The sequence below is a fragment of the Taudactylus pleione genome, unplaced genomic scaffold (assembly GCF_031769625.1).
Source record: "Taudactylus pleione unplaced genomic scaffold, aTauple2 ptg000037l, whole genome shotgun sequence".
NCBI lineage: Eukaryota > Metazoa > Chordata > Amphibia > Anura > Myobatrachidae > Taudactylus > Taudactylus pleione.
The window spans coordinates 9,933,747-9,952,450 of record NW_028284439.1 but is presented as its reverse complement, the minus strand read 5'-3'; positions in this window follow the sequence as shown (position 1 = coordinate 9,952,450).

Sequence of the window (18,704 nt, the reverse complement as noted above, 5' to 3'; positions counted from 1 at the left end):
TATAACTGTAAAAATGCAGTGCAGACTTTTTGATTCATACACAGTTTGAGACCCTCAAACTATATAAGCCTGCTAGAAATTTAAACTATATACTGTATGCCTGTTAAAATTCAATCAGCCATGTTTGACAAATTTGAACTATTGGTCACATTACTCTTGAAGAGAATTGAAATTCCCTGTCTATGCGTCCATCGCAGTATGCACTTTATAACTAGCAAGCTGTTAATGCAATTTCAAAGTATTAATTTAGTATTCTCAGCTTACAATTGAAAGATTAAGATAAACTGTAAAATGCAAGGGTTCAACCATGTTAAGTTGGCTCAAACATGTTCAGGTTTAAATGATAAATATGACTTTGTTGGACTGATTTGCAAAGAAAAATGTAGAAAATTGCATGGTATGCAGCCATTAAACATGGAACCTGTTTACATTCGTCACAGGGTTTAGTTTATGCAAACTATGAGAATTTATTACGTTTTCAATCTTCAGAATGGGTTTGAAACAATTCAGAGCATCTCTGTAAACAGGGCAGGAACACTGATGTCACATTAATATAATTTCCTGCAGAATCAGCTTTTTGCGATCTGTGGGAGATTCCATCAGTGTCCTAACGATGTGGGAGGTGCTCCCACATGGGATGCAGTTTATAGACCAGCGGACTTCAGATAGGCGGGAAAATACCGACGCCTATCTGTATCCCGATGCCAGAACGCCGAAGGACAACAGCCCGAATGAGGTAAGTCCAGGTCGTCCTTAGCGTTAGCCATGGGGGGGTGGAGGGTTAGGTTTAGGGAGTGTAGCGGGATTAGGGTTAGGTTTTTGGGGGGAAGGCTAGGGTTAGGCACCCCTAGGGGGAGGGCTAGGGTTAGGCACCCCCGAGGGTAGGTTACGGTTAGATACCCCCCTGGGAGGGTTAGGTTTAGGGTGCGGGAATGGGGGGTTAGGTTTAGGCACCCCCATGGGGGACTTAGGGTTAGGCACCACTATGGGAGTTTTAGGGTTAGGCACCCCTAAGGGAGGGTTAGGGGGGGAGGGGAGGGTTAGGGTACATAGCAGCCAGCGTCGGGATCTCCTGCTGTCAGGCTTCTCGTGCCGGGATTTGAACCAGCAGCTAAACAGCCGCTGGTATTACATACTGATTCCCTCCCCATGTCTATAATGGAGTGGGTAAGGAAAGGATTACTTTTAATTAGCGCTTCAGTGTAACATAGAATCATATACTTTACTTTCATTGGGGGCGATTCAATTCAACGCAAATTGAATAGCGCCGGGAGCGAGCTCCTGGAGCTATTCAGTGCGCTGTGTGGTCGGAGAATGCCGGTTATCACGCCTTAACAAGGGTGTTAAGGAGCATTAACCAGCATTCTCTGACTAAAGTGCCGGGCTGTTAGCGCCGCGCTAAGCAGAAAAATAGCTGCGTGCCCAGCACTTTGGTCGGATTTCTCCTCACATCCCCAGGGGGGTGCAAGAAGAAATTTCTTAGCGCGCCCAAACAGCGCGGTGAATTGAATAGCTGCGGGAGCTCCCTCTCGCGGCTATTCAACATCGCTTTGAATTGAATTCCCCCCATTGTTCATAAATGAAGATTTCAAATACTGTATGTGGCTTTGTGTTCTTACAAGTACATAATACCCCATTTGGCTTTTGTATGGCTTGCTCTTAGCCAATGATCAAAAATGTACAAATAAAATTTACAACATTTGATGCGCTGCTGTGTTTTTTTATAGCACTCATTAACTTCATTAGTTGTATTTTCTACTAAATTCCTGAAGCAGCTACAGTAGGTTGCAAATATGCATTTTGTAAAATAATGAATTTTTGTTTACGCTGTTCTGTTGCATTTCTCACATGCACTTTTTGCTGCTTGCAAGCTTCATGGTACATGTACTGCAAATAGAAGCAAGGTTACTGCATATTTCCAGTACTGGCTTCTCTACATTTGTGTGTGTGTTACTTGTGTGTATGGTTTATTATTTCCCATTTTAATAATTGCACTAGCACATATATTGTATCTCAGATATTTAAAAAAATATTTTAGCTTTTTAAAATGAATTTGTTTGTCGTTTGAAGCCTAATATTTATGTAGTACTCTTCCATGTTGTTTCAAATGGGAATAGAGACTTTGGGCCTGATTCAGAGCCGTTCGCTATTTGCGGTCGTTCGTTCAAAAACAAGGGGTGGCTATTCAAATGATCCGTTTGCAAATTGCAGTCTGTTCACACCTCTAAGTCTGAACGAGCGAGCAAAACATACGCTCGTTTATTTGATAAAAACGCCCCCTGGCCGCACGCACCATACGTCATGTCCGCTATTTATTAGATTAATCGAGTACATCGTACAGCGTATGAACTGCTCGCTATTCTTGTGGTTGGTGTTTTCAACCGCTATTTTGCGAGCAGTTCTGAGTTAAAAAAAAACAAGTGACGTGGTCAATGACGCTGATGTATTAATTATGCACTCCCTTAAAACGCCCGTTTTGACCTTTAAGCACGCCTGCGTTCGGATCTCCACTCCCCGTTTTCAAGCACCTTCCCCTGTTACCACCCACATGCGCCTCATTCTGTCACTCAAAAAAGCAGGCACTCGCTATATAGCGTACAAACGATTTTCGGCCGCACTGACTGGTTCGCGCATGCGTACTAAAAACCGTACGCATGCGCAGATGTGCGAACATCGCTCGGAACGAGCGTACTGCCGCTAGCGAGCGGCTCTGAATGAGGGCCTTTATTTCTAAAGTTGGCCACATCTGTTGACCACAACACTGCAATCAGTACAGCTAGATTTGTGAGCATTGACGAATTATTCTGTTCAGCCGCCAACCAAAGTGACCTGACACCTTGACTTACATTTGCCTCCATTTCCAAACTGATGAGGACCTCAAGCAGTAGGTTAATAAACTCAGTAGACTGTATAGATTTTGATCTGGCATGAAGAGATCATATATACACACATACAGTACAATGGAGAGCCAGTTATTGAAGGTGATAAATGTTCAAATTGAGAGGCCAGTTTACGTACAGTTTATTTTTAGAATAAATAACCCCCTGTATCTCCTCCCCCTCCCCTGTGAGATCTCAAGGCCCTTCCTCCTCATTTTATCCTCCTCCCTCAAGCTCACTAACAAAACCGATATAGGTATATGCATGTGCTGTAACTATCACTACATATGTAATTATGTATAAAATGAAATATTACCTGCTTTCTGTTTGGAAGTAGGAGTGCAATCCAAAGAGGAAAGGGTGTTTTGAAGTTTGCTCAAACACATGCTTCTTTGCTTCTCCTGATTCAGAGCCGGACGCTCAGACAGACCGCTCGCTCTGAATCAGGGTCGTCCTTCTTGATTTTTAGAGTGGCCTCCTGGCCGCTCGTATAGCTGTTGGTGACCACCCACAGCTATAGCGAGCGGCCAGGAAGATGGACGCGATGGGCAAGACCATCGCGACCATCGGGCTTGCGACGAGACCCTTGTGGTAGGGTCTCGTTGCCGCAAGCCCTAGAGTGCTTTCTGCTCAAACAGAGCCGAAAGCACTCCCGCTGACATCACTTGTGATGTCAGTGGGGCCGGCCCCAGACGGTAGGCGTTCCCATGGACAGCCACGCCCCCGGCCCGCCCACCAAAGGGGGCGTGCTGTCACTCAACATCGACAGCACGGCCCCTTTGGTACGAGACCCGGAGCGACGGTTTGCCCGTCACTATCCGGGTCTCGCGTATGCGCACGACGGAGCCGGCTCCATCGTGCACATGCACACTGGGCCAACATCGACCCACTTGCGAGCGCTCAGCACTTGCGAGCGGGTCTGCATCAGGCCCCCAGTCAGTATCCTACTAACACATATAAAAATAATACTAATGAATGAAAATAAAACCATTTTCCAAAGAATATAGGCCCTGATTCAGAGCCGGATGCTCTGACCAGAGCGCTCGCTCTGAATCAGGGCCGACCTCCATTAATATGGAGCGTCCTCCTGGACGCTCGTATAGCTGTGGGTCACCACCCACAGCATATACGAGCGTGCAAAATGATGGTCGCGATGGTCTTGACCATCGCGACCATCGGAACTGCGAGTAAAAGCCTGCGGTTGAGTTTTTCAACCGCAAGGCCAGGAGTGATTTTGGCTCTATCAGAGCCAAAATCACTCCCACTGACATCACTAGTGATGTCAGTGGGGCCGGCTTCAGACGGTAGGCGTTCCCTTGGGAACGCCTCTGTCTGGCAGGCACGCCCCCGGCACACCCACCAAAGGGGGCGTGCTGTCAGTCACCATCGACAGCACGCCCCCTTTGATGAGACACTCCGAGCGAAGGAAAGTCCTTCGCTCGTCGGGTCTCGCGCATGCGCACGACGGAGCTCCCTCCGTCGTGCGCATGCGCAGTGGGGAACATCGACCCACTTGCGAGCGTACTGCCGCTCGCGAGTGGGTCTGAATGACCCCCATAATCCAAGTACAAAACCCATAAAATCATACACTGTAAAAGGGCATCATCCCACCCGGTAAGGCATTGTTTAACGGATTTGACCACATACTGATTTCATACTTTCCTTGAGAAAAGTCTGAATTAAAGACTGAAATGTCAGGTATTTTGGACATCTAGACATTGGTCCTCATTCAGACCCAGTCGCAAGCGCTGAGCGCTTGCAACCGGGTCGATGTTTATGCCCTGCGCACGCGCAGCGGCCGCAGTGCGCTTGCGCAAGCCCCGGAGCGCGAGAGAATTTCTCTCGCTCCAGAGCTCACTACAAAAGGGGCGGCTGTCGATGTTGATCGACAGCTCGCCCCGTTTTGTAGGCGTGGTGGGGGGGTGGTTTCACAAATGGAGGCGTTGCTTAAGGAACGCCTGCCGTTTTGTGGGCAGCCGCACTGACATCAGCAGTGATGTCAGTGGGGAGCTTCCTGCTCGATCAGAGCAGGAAGCTCCCTGGGGCTTGCGGTTGCCGAGACCCAACCTTAGGGTCTCGTCGCAAGCCCCGATGGTTGCGATGGTCTTGACCATCGCGACCATCAACCTGGTCGGTCGCTAAAGTTGTGGGTGGTAACCCACAGCTTAGCTAGCGACCAGGAGGCCGGACTTAAAAAAACAAAGCAGCCGCCCTCATTCAGAGCGATCGCTCACTTCTTGCAAGCTCCTCTGAATGAGGGCCATTGTGTCTGAGCTTTAATCTTCATTAAATCCAAAGAGTGACGCCTTACTGACATCCATATAGAAGGGGAACATCTCTCCAGGAGTGCCCCAAGGCAAGCACTACCATTTTATGTTGATCATCTGTATGTATGTATGTATGTAAGTAATCAGCTACTTTACTGTATTTCATGCTTGCCTACACTCCCGATTTCCGCGGGAGATTCCCAAATTAGGATGGAAGCTCCTGCTACCCCGCACGGTATAAGCAATCCCCCGCTTTCCCCACTGCCCTGCAGAAAATCCTACAAGCGTTTGCGCGATGGGACCTGGACGTCTACACAGGAAGACGTAGGGGCAGGGAGTCCGTTTGCTATGGAGCCCGGAGATGCCTACCAGGTCCGCCCCTTGCACAGCTGACAGTCACATGGGCCACGCACTGACTGCTGGGAGAGAGTGATGCTCCCAGCATTCCCTGGCCAGCCCTGGCTTCCCAGCCATAACGGAGGACAGCTGGAGGAGGAGCTGATGCCAACCTGACTGAGGAGCTGTGTGAGTGATCAGAGCTCATTGTAACTAGCAAGAACCATGGATGCTAGTGCTGCAGGAAAGGAGAGGTGAGGGGATCTATTAATGAGAGCAGTGTCAGACTGAGGCATGAAGGGCTCACCAGGGGAATGCAGTGATAGGGGCCCATGTGAAGAGTTGTGGCAGCCTTCCACAGAGACAGAGTGCATGGTCTGGGCCCCTTTAAAAATATATATATAGTAAATACTGCTAGTGCATGCATGATAATGTACCAGATTAATAACAGCAATGATTGTAGAAAATACACCATAGTCCTGTGCAGTAAAATGTAACATCTAATGTATAATTCAAGTGCACAGTCTGGAACCTGATCCCTAGAGAAGGGGGTGGGCCCTCAGGCAGTGGGGCACAACGGAGGTTTCCCATGTACCCCTGTGGGCCAGTCCGACACTGAATGAGAGAAAGAGTGTGTTTGTGTGTGTGGGGTCTATTAATGTGAATCTGGGTGTATGGCTGTTGGGGGGGGGGGGTTCCATTAATGTGAACAATGTGAGTGTGTTTGTGTGTGTGTGTAATCTATTAATGTGAATGTGTGGGGGCGGGTTTTATTAATCTGAATGGGGGATCATGTCAGTGTGGCAGGGCATAGATATTAATGTCAGTTTGGGGGCTAGGGTGTCAGCATATAGTAATATGTTATCTGAAATGCTGTGTGGTCATCTATATATTACAAAATTGAAGGTTGAAGTATTTTAATTAGAATGGTTGTGGAGGAGCATATTCTTATTTTGTCCACATTTCCTTTTGCCCCCTTATGCCCCTGTCTCAATATGGAAACGTACTGACACCAAGTTGCCTCCATTGTCAGCAATACAGAATATTTTGGTGACTTACAGTGTCACGTGTTCACATAAAGTCATTGTAATTTAATTTGGTCTAGAACACACCCAACTGGCAATGGATATACCCATAGGTGGATCTAGACATGCCTTTTGGGCGGTGTTGGCCACGCCTCTCAATGGCGCTCTTGCTACTTCCGTAAATGATCTCCCTGAAACTACTTTTCAAAAGTAAGCAAGTATGCTATATGTAAAAAATTAGATCTGCTATGTATATAGTCTCAGAGCTGGATTAAGGGCCACATGGGCCTAGAGCTGGAAATGTTCAAGGGTTTTTACTGAGAAGGGGAGGAGCTGTGACAAGCACTTTGTGGGTGTGGCCAGGATCATGTGGGTGTGTACACTATGAGCCCTGCTGTCTTCCCAAATATGTAAAAATAGAAAAATTGCTGAATTTTGGAGTAAAAAAATTTAAATGCAATTTTTATACTAAAGATGTGTTACCAGCTAGACAGCTGGTAATCAGGCTGTTAGGATGATGGGACTATTTTTATGTGGAGACCTGGAGCTGTAGCTCTGTCCACCTCATTTTTAATCTGGACCTGGCAAGTCTTCATATTAATAGTATATGAACAAACGCTGGCTTTCAACACCACTTACAAATATTATGTGCCTTCTATGGAAACCAGGAGATGCCATTATTTTTGACAGTGTATTTTTCTAAAACTGTAACACGCAGACAATACTTTCATATTATAAAAATAAAAAATATCAGCTGTTTTCTTTAGCAAACGTCCCCTTTTGACACTGCAATGTAAAATCCAGCCTAAGCACCGGAATTGGTATGTAATACCGCCGGCCGCATGGGCGGCAGTTCAAATCCCAGCCGCGTGAGGCAGACAGAGGAAGAGATCCCGGCAGCGGAAGCCCGACAGTGCTGGAAATCCCGGTCGTCCCCAGGTAAGTACTAACTAACCTAACCTACCCCCTAACCCTAACCGTCCCTTAGGGGTGTCTAACCCTAACCTCCCCCCCAAGTGCCTAACCCTAATCCCCCTCTAAGTGCCTAAACCTAACCCCCCCTTCCCCGCTGCCTGAACCTAAGTCCCCCGGGGGGGTGCCTAACCCTGACCTACCCCTGGGGGTGCCAAACCCTAACCCTCCCTCCCCCTAGCCTAACCCTAATCTCCCCTGGGGTTCCTAACCCTAAGTCCACCCCGGGAGCCCTAAACCTAACCCTCCCCCCCCGCGGCTGTTCGCTGGTGGTGCCCGGCATCCCTTTGATCGGGATGCCGCGTGCCGGTCTCCCAGCATCGGTAAAATGAGCGGCGTCTACATCTAGACACCAGCAATTTCACCCTCGCCGGGATATGACAGTCGGGAAGCCGGCTGTCGGTATAATGTCAGCCGGTTTCCCGATTGTATCCCTAAGAACCGTACAGCAGAGAGAAAAAAAACATGCAAATGCTGTGAGAGATATCAGTTTCAAAACCAGTTGATTTATACATATCTGTCCAAACTTTATTAAGCTGTATTTTTACAAAATATCCTAATGTGTTCATGTTTAATGTTTCAGCAGGATGAGTGACAGGTACTAGTCTCAAAGCCCGAGGACACAGGACCCTGAAACAGTTGTGTGGCCCCTGACTGCACGTGTACATCATTTGAAGGTGTCATCGCACCATGAGGCAAGTGAAACACTACACAACACCTTGCATATCTTAGGTGTGCACCAGAAATGAGAGCATGTTTCACACATGATTAACTAGATCAGGAAACTATACTTTAAATAGAAGAGTCAAGAAGGAATAATTTGAGATTAACACAGCATATACCTGTGCAAAATGCTAATCATGTAACATGCCAGTCATAGCTAGCAATTTATAATGCCCTCAATAAAATATGTAAGAAGATGTTCATTATGTGTCTGATCTTCCCTTAAAGGGAAAATATTTCATAGGTAGTAGTTATGTTCATTCTGGTATTGTCCATGCATGTTCAGAGATAATGGTCTCACTGAAAGCCGTAATTTATAACCGCTCTATTGATTTAATGTTGAGATTAAGTAAATTGACTTCCATAGACCCCAATGCAACAGTGACTCCACTGGTCAAATCTTTATAAAATTGTCAGTAGTAAAAATTATTTTTATAGCATTGTGAGGCTGGTGCTAATTGAATACTACTCCAGCATCTTGTCTGAAATTGCACTGAGCATGACCAGGGCAGTGGGCATGGGCATTTTTCTAACAGGCCAAGTACAGTAAGGGTGCGTTGACGTATTGCAAACACATTCATGCAGCATATGCACCAGAGAAAGCTGTATTTGTGGATGGCGAAGAGCAGGTGCAAAAATTGGATGGTGATGACTGCAGGCACTAGCCACATATTAGTGCTTTCTACATCATTCGTGTAAATATATTATGCTTTTATGAGTGAGTCATACACAAAGCAGGGAGTTGTTTCTGCTATATTAGTGAGGTTTTTCTAGTTTAATTAAAGTCTAACAGTGAATGTGTTTGTTGGGGGATGTAATTGGCATCCCAACAGTCAGAATCCCGACACTGACTATAACGGCTGCGGGATCCTGACGGGTCAACATGCAGACAACTTCAAATGGTAAGTATTAAAGAATAAAATATGCCTACCTACATTCCGTCTATTTCAACCGCACCAGCAGGACCTTTGCATAGCTGCCTCTTCCTATAACTCTGAGTAGGTCAAAATGCTGCAAGCCCAGGCTTAAGGGGGCCTTATTGCTGTCCCCACTGATCCTAGCCTATAAAGAGATCAAGTTCAAAAGGAGCTCATAAAAGCAGATGTTTCATGTTAGAACATCTGTTTGTAGCTATTGAGATGGTTCAATTGCAAGAGCGGACGATGACTATGGAACAATAGCATTCATGAAACAAAATTTAGGACAAAGACAAGCTGTCCGACAACTGAGCACACAGGATCTATTCTTATAGGGGTATTATAGATATCCACTAAACATTCAGTGTATTACTTTAATGATCAGTCTTTGTACACAGCATGAATGCATTCTGAAAAAGTGGGTTACTGCATAGATTCTGATTGCTAGAGCACAGAACTGGATGACATATCTACAGTCTAAGAGAGGTCACATAGACGTGCCTGAAACAAGCAGGAGTTTCTATGGGACTAACTAATGAATGGACCAATGTCTTCTTCCACCCAGCTTGCTGGACAATGCTATATTCCATGGTCAAGTGTGACCACCACATTTTCAGGTAATACAAGGAAGGTAAGAAAAACTGGACTTATAAAACATCAAGTTTTGGCAACCCCTTTTGGTGCACATGTACAGACTCTTTAAACTAATTATATATAAGATCAATCAAAACTAGAATCAGCTGCTTAAGAAGGGGGCAGCTCCTAATACTACAACAGCAAAAAAAAACATTTTGTACAAAACATAGGAAGCAGTGCTAATATAGCGTTTGATAGGTTTGTTACACTGACACATTGATGTGGGCCGTTTTGAAATCTCAATAAAACATTTAATAACATACAGAATGACACAAAAGCAATGCAATATAAGGATGATAAATTCTCCTAGCAACCTGTAACATATAATGTTAAAATAATAGTAAAAATTCACATTAATAACAACCATTTCTCCTCAGTCTTTTATTAAATATTCACCGTCTTATGAACCCCAACAAATGTTGCTTATTTCTTCTACCTCCATAGGGGACACAAGCTTTACGCTGGGTATAGGTTGGTGAAAGGAGTCTGGGCACCACACAGTTAACTTTGTCAGGCACAGCCCAGGCTCTCCCTTCCCCCTATATCCCACCCCCAGCCACAGGCCACCTCAGATTTTTGTGTTGGTGCCTGGCAATGGTTTATAGACTATGTCTTTGGTGTCTTTTTGTGACAAGCTCAATACCAATACCCTTTCCATCAAACTCACTTTTACTTTTACTGAAGTAGAAGTTTTGTTTTTAGATCTTAGTATTTATGTTAAGGATGATAAAGTGAATACTCAAACTTTTAGAAAAACAACAGACTCCAATAGTTTTATAGAGAGTACCAGTTTGCACCATGCGAATTGGCTTGATGGGATTCCTTTTAGCCAATTTACACGAGTGAAAATAAACTGTACTGAGGATAATGTATGTGAAAGGCAATTAGATGAAGTCTCAGAAAGGTTTAGAGCTAAAGGTTATTCAAATGCTCTTCTTGATAAAGCTAGAGAGAAAGTCAACTCTATAGAGAGGTCAGATTTATTCAAAACGAAAGATAATACACTGGGTTCAGAGAAAAACGATAAGTTTCAGTGGGCCTTTATAAGTCAATATAGCACATCGTTCAAAGATATTGAGAAGATTTTCAATAGGAATTGGAAACTGTTAAAACAAGATTTGATAATAGGGCCCATCATTCTGGATAGACCCACCTTCATGTATAGAAGGGCGCCAGCTTTAAAAAAATCTGTTAAAAGTAGTCTGGATCAGGAGATCAGACAAAGTGTGAGAACCAAAGGCTTTCACTGTTGCGTGATTGCCTGATGTGCAGAACATGTAAATCAGACACACGCAAACTATCCAATTTTGCGGTTAATGGAAAGACCTACATAATTAAGGATTTTGTCACTTGCCACTCAAAAATTTTTATATATATTCTAGAGTGTGCATGTGGCTTAAGCTATGTTGGAAAAACATGTAGGAATTTGAAAACAAGATTGGCAGAACATGTCTATAACATCCGCAAAGGCAGAGAGACACATACTGCCTCTGCCCATTTTAAAAAACATCATGAATCAAAAGAAGTTTCATTACCAATTTTTGGGGTATTCAGGTAATTACCCCAAAATGGCGCACTAGGGATATTGAAAAAAGGCTGTCACAAGCTGAGATGAAATGGATCCACCGTTTGGGAACCCTTGTTCCTAGGGGACTGAACGGTGACTTTGAATTAAAATGTTTCCTCACTTGACACTATTGGGCATTTTATATCTTTTTATATCTATGCATTCTGTACTTTCTATATATGTATCTTGCACTTTTTTGAGTATTTTATTTTATTATGTTTTTAATTTCTAATTTTTTGTTTTTATATGTTTTTATTTTATACCTGGAGGACGTTTTATGAACGATGGACATTTATTTATATTATCCATGAGAACTCCTGTTATCATATGATGGCTGAGCTGGATTATCACGGAGAAAGACTATTGTGAAGTTATTCCCTTTATTCCCCTGCTATATAGCTACTTCCTGGTTGCTGGAATACAAGTGGAACGCATGGCGGCCATCTTAGTTCCGGTTTTCGGGGAGATCACTGCATAAGCATGGACTTTAATATAACAATTTCCTGGTTGCTGGAACACAGGTGGAACGCATGGCGGCCATCTTGTTTCCGTTTTTGCGGAGACAATTGTATTAACAGCGTGACACGGATGCTGGTTAGAGCTTATTAGATACATTTGTGTAAGTATTTAGGGGGGGTATATATGTTTCTATCTAAGAGCCGAGTACACGCTTCTGACGAAGGACTTGAGAAGTCTGAAACGCGTTAAGCGTGGCTCTATGTTGTTTGGACTCCTGCTTTGCTGCACTTGCTGTTTGGTGAAAACACTCTGGATTCTGGCTGGAGTGTCTGGAGCTCTGACCAGGAATTATCCTTTCAAGCACCTGAGGACTGCCAGAGTTTACATCTGCTGCAGTGCTGACATCCCAGGATTTCATTTATATGCCTGATTTTCATCTATGTTTGAGAGTGTAAACCTGTTCTATTAAACGCTTGCTATATGTCAAAGGTGTTCTACACTATGTTCTGTTTTCTTTCTTATTGCCCAAATGCACGTGTATATTTGATTATATGCAGTGTTATGGGAGATAGGTTGTGAAGAGATCTGTCATTAAAAGGAGAAGTAAACCCTGTGACCATTCATCTTATTTATTTTATTTATTAACAGTTTCTTATATAGCACAGCATATTCCGTTGCGCTTTACAATCATCTGTACAGGATTAATCATTCTGGGTGATTATTTTTTCTATTATATTGTATGTGGTATTTAGAGAGTGCCTTACCGTTTGGTGTAATCTTTCTTTATGGTGCCTGCGATGAGGCACACTGTGGAAGCTGTACTAACAGCTTCATAAGGTTTTTTTTTTTTACTACTATTGAGTAAGCAGCACTAGACGTCCTGAAGGAAGCCCGCGTTGCTACTCCATCATCCCAGCACCGGCTGGCGCGGTACTGGTGACGTGCCAGGGTCCTCGGCCGGATGCTCCAGTCTTGGTGGAGTTCCAAGCCGCAGTCGGTGCAGCAGGGGGATGGTAAGTGCAGCTCCCTGTTTACAGGAAGCCTCGAGATCGCGGCTTATCACCCTGCGGTATAGGAGACACCCGCGGTGCAGGCAGGGGGGGCCTAGGTTGTTTCCGCATACTTCCTAGAACACTAGGGCAGCAGGCAGTGGAGCGCTAAGGCAGCCATTGCCCTGCGGTATTAGCCTGAAGTGGGAGGTAGGCTCTCCCCGCTGGCTCCTCCCCCACCCCTTGACGTTTTCCTCTTAAGAGGAAGTTGTTTGCAGGGTCATTGCTTCTCCTCTCTCTCCTCCACACAGACGCTGGGCAGCTCAGCTGGTCTTTGGAGAGTACAGGCTCCAGGTTTCCCTGTATTCCTTCACTGGTCAGGTTATACATATTGCTCCTGCCTCCCCTGTAGGGGCTGGTTTGTTGAGAGTTTATTACCTCATAATGCATTGAATGTTCTGCATGTTTGACTGTTAATGTATTTTGCATAAATTAATCTCTGCATAGCCCCACCTATTTGTTTTTCTGTGGTGCATTTACATTCTCTGCTCTAACCTATTTTTGCATATCTCAGTTATTGCTTGGTTGTGTGGGGTTCTCCTTGGATTCTGTACTATGTCTTCCAGGAGTAAAGCTCCCAAGGTGATGGGTGCTTCAATCTAAGCTAAGTAATTGTAAGGCTTGTGCTGCTGTGGTCTCTACAAAGGTTCCGGGCATGATGGTGTCTGTGTTCGCTGTTTTACTACTTTACAGCAGGGGACTATCTCCACTGCAACTGCCAGCCAGGAACTTGCTTGTATTTCATCGCTGTCACAGGTAATGCTAGTGGATAGGTAGCACCCTCTGTAGCTGGCCCTTCAGGTCTTTCACAGGGTTCTAATCCGTTGCTGCCTGCCGCTATGGAACCTCCTTGGATGCAGTACTTTACGCAGTCAGTTCAGAAATTAGCACAGGTGTCTGAGTCCTTTAAACAGATGCTGGACAGGGAGCACACTACTAAGCATAGACCTACTAAAAGGGACAGTTTTACACCATTGTCTGACATTGAATCTGACTCCTTTGTTCCTTCTGATCTGGAGAAAGATCTATCAGTGATGGAGAATCTTTGTCTATTCCAGAGGATTCCCAGCCTCAGATGGATGTTGTTTCCTTGATTAAGGTTGTTAAATCTGTTTTACTAATCAAGGATGTGGAACCAGCTCCTGTATCCAATGCTCCAGTATTTAAACAGCAAAGGAAGGCAGTGTCAGAATCCCCTTCATCAGCGCAGCTGGAGGATCTTTTGGTAGGAAGCTTGGTCTAACCCTAATAAGCATTTCCCAGTTTCCAAGCATATTTCTACTCTTTATCCTCTGCCAGCTGCCAATCGGACTAGATGGGAATCTCCTCCCCCAGTTGATGCGCATGTTGCCTGCTTTTTTACTCTTCCTCTTCCTAATTCAGCATCACTTAAGGATCCGATGGATAGGAACTTAGAGAGTTATCTCAAGTCTATCTACTCCAATGCGGGCGCAGTAGCTAACCCAACCATTGCTTCTTCCTGGGTTGCTAAGGCCATCGGTAGCTGGGTTGATGCCCTGGAGGTTGGCCTTACATCCGGTGCCCACAGGAATAATCTTTTGTCTCTTGTGGAGCATGTCCGAAAGGCAGCTTCTTATATTGGGGAAGCTGCCATAGACACTGGTATATTAACATCCAAGGTGTCAGCCTCTTCAGTGCCTGCCAGGAGGGCTCTCTGGCTATGTTCCTGGTGAGTCTAAGAAGGCCCTTGAGGCTCTCCCCTTTTCTGGTGATGTTCTCTTTGGTCCAGAAGTGGACAAAATAGTGGCTACAGTGGCGGCATCTAGGACAGCCTTTCTGTCTTCTGGGGCAGTTCCTAGGTCGCAATCTTCTAATTTTCGTTCCTTTCGTCTGCAGGGTAATGCCAAGGGGTGGTCAGTCTCTAGATACAATGGTTCCTCTGCCAATGGTTCTAAACCATACATATTCCCATCAATCTCAGTCATCAGCGTTTCTTCAGTTTTGCGATCCTGGAGGATCATTTCCAGTTTCGTGCTATGCCAATTTTCCATATCTGGATGACTTGTTCTTCTGGCCCAGTCCCCGGAGATTCTCCATGGAGCACGTCCGAGTCACAGTGGATTTCTCCAGATTCACAGTTGGGTCATCAATTGGAAGAACTCTCTGACTCCCTCTCAATAGATGGTGCATTTGGGGGCTTTTCTGAACTCCAAGGTTCAACGGGTGTCCCTCCCGGCAGACAAGTTGCAGTAAAGGATTCAGTTGTTTTTGCATGCAAGTGCTGGGCTTTCTAGTCTCCACCTTTGACATGGTGGAGTATGCTCAGTTTCATTCACAGCCTCTACAGTTGGAGATTCTACCCCGGTGGAACAAATTCCATCTTCAGCTCAAGTCCCAGATGCTTATTCTTTCTCAAGAAGTTCGTCATTCCCTGTTGTGGTGGCTCCAGGAGTCTCATCTGGTCAGGGGAGGCACCTTTTGGGTTCAGGACTGGGTCCTCCTCACCACTGACGCAAGTCTTCAGGGGTGGGGGGCGGTTTCCTGTCAGCGCACCTTTCAGGGTCTGAGGTCAGATTTGGAGAGTCGGTTGCCGATCAATGTTGTAGAACTCTGAGAGGTTTACAGAGCTCTTTTTCGGGCCTCGCCAAACCTGCAGGGTCACCCAGTGCAGGTACAGTCCGACAATGCAACGGCTGTTGCCTAGTTGCCTAAATTAATCATCTGGGAGGCAGTCACGTTGCCATGAGGGAAGTAACTTGCGGGCTCTCTTGCAGGGAGAGCATGGGCTGTGCCTGACAAAGTTAACGGTGTGGTGCCCAGACTCCTTTCACCAACCTATAACCAGCATAAAGCCTGTGGACCTCATTCAGACCCGCTCGCCAGGTGATGGTCGCGACCATCGGGCTTGCGACGAGACCCTTGTGGTAGGGTCTCGTCTGCCGCAAGCCCCAGTGAGCTTCCTGCTCTAACAGAGCCGGAAGCTCACTACTGACATCACTGGTGATGTCAGTAGGGCCACCCACAAACGGCAGGCGTTCCTTCAGGAATGCCTCCGTATGTCCAGCCACCACCCCACCCCGCCTACAAAACGGGGCAAGCTGTCGATCAACATCGACAGCCTCCCCGATTGTAGCGAGCCCTGGAGCGAGTGAATTTCTCACTCGCTACGGGGCTGTGCGCAATGCACAACCATCTACCCGCTTGCGAGCGGGTCTGAACTCTGTCTCTTATGGAATCGAAGAAAAGGATTTAACATAAATCTCCCTTTAGTAACATTAAGTTATTATCATACTCCTAGCCAGAATTTATTTTCAAATATCTTTGTTCATTTATTAATATATACATTCTAAAGCTGGTTAGAGTATCACATATGATTTTTACTTATTTTTCAGATATACAGTATGTTACATAATGCAACATTTACATTATTCATCATTCTTCGGTTTTTTCATTTTGTATCCATTATGTGTTTATTTAATCTTATAATTTCAATTTTATTCCATCAAGTTATAGATGGCATCAATTTAATCAATACTTGTTAATATATAATTTGTTTTTATATATCTAGTGTGAAATGATCGGGGTAGGGGTCCCTCTCCTGGGGTAGGTGGACATCTCCTTACACACAGCAGCCAGGAAATACCACTCTAGTCGTGGATTTTCGTGCAAGCTGGTCGGCACCAGTTTTTATTGTGCAACATTAATAATCAAATAAACAAACATAAAATAAATCCTAGCCCGTCTGGGCTCTAACTAGACAGTAAATTCCCTCACTAACCGAACACTAAAAAATAAGTTCACGTGCACAGTACCTTCCGGTTTGTAGCAGTGTCTCAGAGCAAGCTAACCTGCGGGCCTGCTCTCCCAGTATGAGACACTTAGCCACAAGTAAACCTGGCTTATCGCAGCCATTTCCAGGTGCAAGCCCTAATGACCTGCTACCAGGCTGAAAGGCCCAACACCCAGAGTGGCCTGTGGATGGAGCCCTCCCTCTCCTCACATCCACACCCCCAGGACTCATTCCGGCTTTTCACAAAAGACGACATTTCTTGTCTGCTTTGTCCAACAGACTTTTCCTGGGGGGTTTAAAACACGTAAGACAGGAATCTGAGATGGATATAAAAGCCATTCCACACTTCTCCAGTGGTTCTATCACATATCCCCCCCCTTTGTTTCAACCTGTGGGGCGGAACAACCGCAGCCCCCAAACAATGGACAAGTGACAAAGCATCTGTATTGGTCAGCTGGCTTCCTGGCCTGTGTTCTACTGTGAAATAGTTTGTAATGCCAAGAACCACCTTGTTATTCTCGCATTGCTGTCTTTGTTTTCTGACATCCACTTCAAAGGGGCATGGTCAGTGATCAATCTGAACTTCCTTCCCACCAAGTAGTAGCTGAGAGTTTCTAATGCCCACTTTATGGCCAATGCTTCTTTCTCAACCATAGCATAGTTTCTCTCATGTACATTTAATTTCCGGCTTAAGAAAAAATTGGGTGTTCTTCACCCTCTTTGCTCTGGGACAGGATTGCTCCTATGCCTACATCTGATGCATCAGTTTATCCAACACCCGGAGTGGCCTGTGGATGGAGCCCTCCTCACATCCACACCCCCAGGACCCATTCCGGCTTTTCACAAAAGCCGACATTTCTAGTCTGCTTTGTCCAACAGACTTCTCCTTGTGGTTTTAAAACACGCAGGACAGGAATCTGGGACAGATATAAAAGCCATTCCACACTTCTCCAGTGCTTCTATCACACTAGTTATAAATATTATTATACGCATGTAATTTTAAACATACAAAAAGAAAGAGATTTTCTATCTTACGAGATATTATTTTCATTAATTGTTCCATATAGTTAGAATCATAGACAGGGTTTATGAGATCTGAGTTAGGACCTGTGGACTGGGCTGCTGGGTTGTAGTAGTACAGAGGTGGTAGGATCAGAGGTCTACTCATGGGGTTTGACCCATGTGGTAAATGGCTGACATATCATAGAGATCAGTGACACCAGTTTGTCCCTGGAACCAATTCAGTGAAACTCAACCCCTAAATGTAGGGATAAGGGGCTGGAACCAGTGTTTGAGAACTCAGGGAACAGAGCAGTGAGTAATCAGTGGCCTCACAAGGGGGGTGCGGGCTGCATCTGGTTGTCACCCGCCAAGGGGTGACACCAAGGTGCAGGCTCCCCCTCAGTGACAGGAGCCGGGTGCTGCACTGTAACATTAAGTGCAGCAGTAGGCTCCTGTCACAGTAAGGGAGGCAGCACTGCCGCCCGCACCTTCGGCACCCCTCACCACTCCATTGATAATCACGGGCCGGGGTTCGGTCCGTGAAGCCACGCCCCCTTTCCGGCAGCACAGGGCGAGCATGGCATCCCTCCCCGCATTGGGTGTCACAGCCAGGAGGGATGCCACTGCGAGTAATACATGTAATAAGTAACCCATCTGGAATCTGCTGACAGATGCTGCAAAACCGATTACTAGAGCTGGGTCACTGAGCTTAGACCATCAAAGAGGAATCTAGATCCAGCGCCCAGTCCCCAGAAACCAGAAGGAATGCTGGAGCAGAGACTCAGCATGAACCCAAACACTCTAAGGGCCTGTTTATCACAATCCGCATCTCAGATGCGGATGTGATAAATTCGCCAGGATTCACAATGCGATATTTAAATAGTGCAAGGATGTATCGAATATTGCATGCAGGTACGGAGCTTACGAGAAAGCTCTGTCCCAGGGGAATCCCCTCTGCACACTTCTCAGGGTATTTTTCACACAAAAAACCATGAGAGTGGTTCTGCGCATAAGCCGCTGCTGGCTCCCTCCCCCCACATCTGAAGTACAGTGAAACTATAGTCCACTTGAACCCGCAATGAGCAGGAGAGTTGTTCTCAGAGGACTTGCTTGTAGTCAGG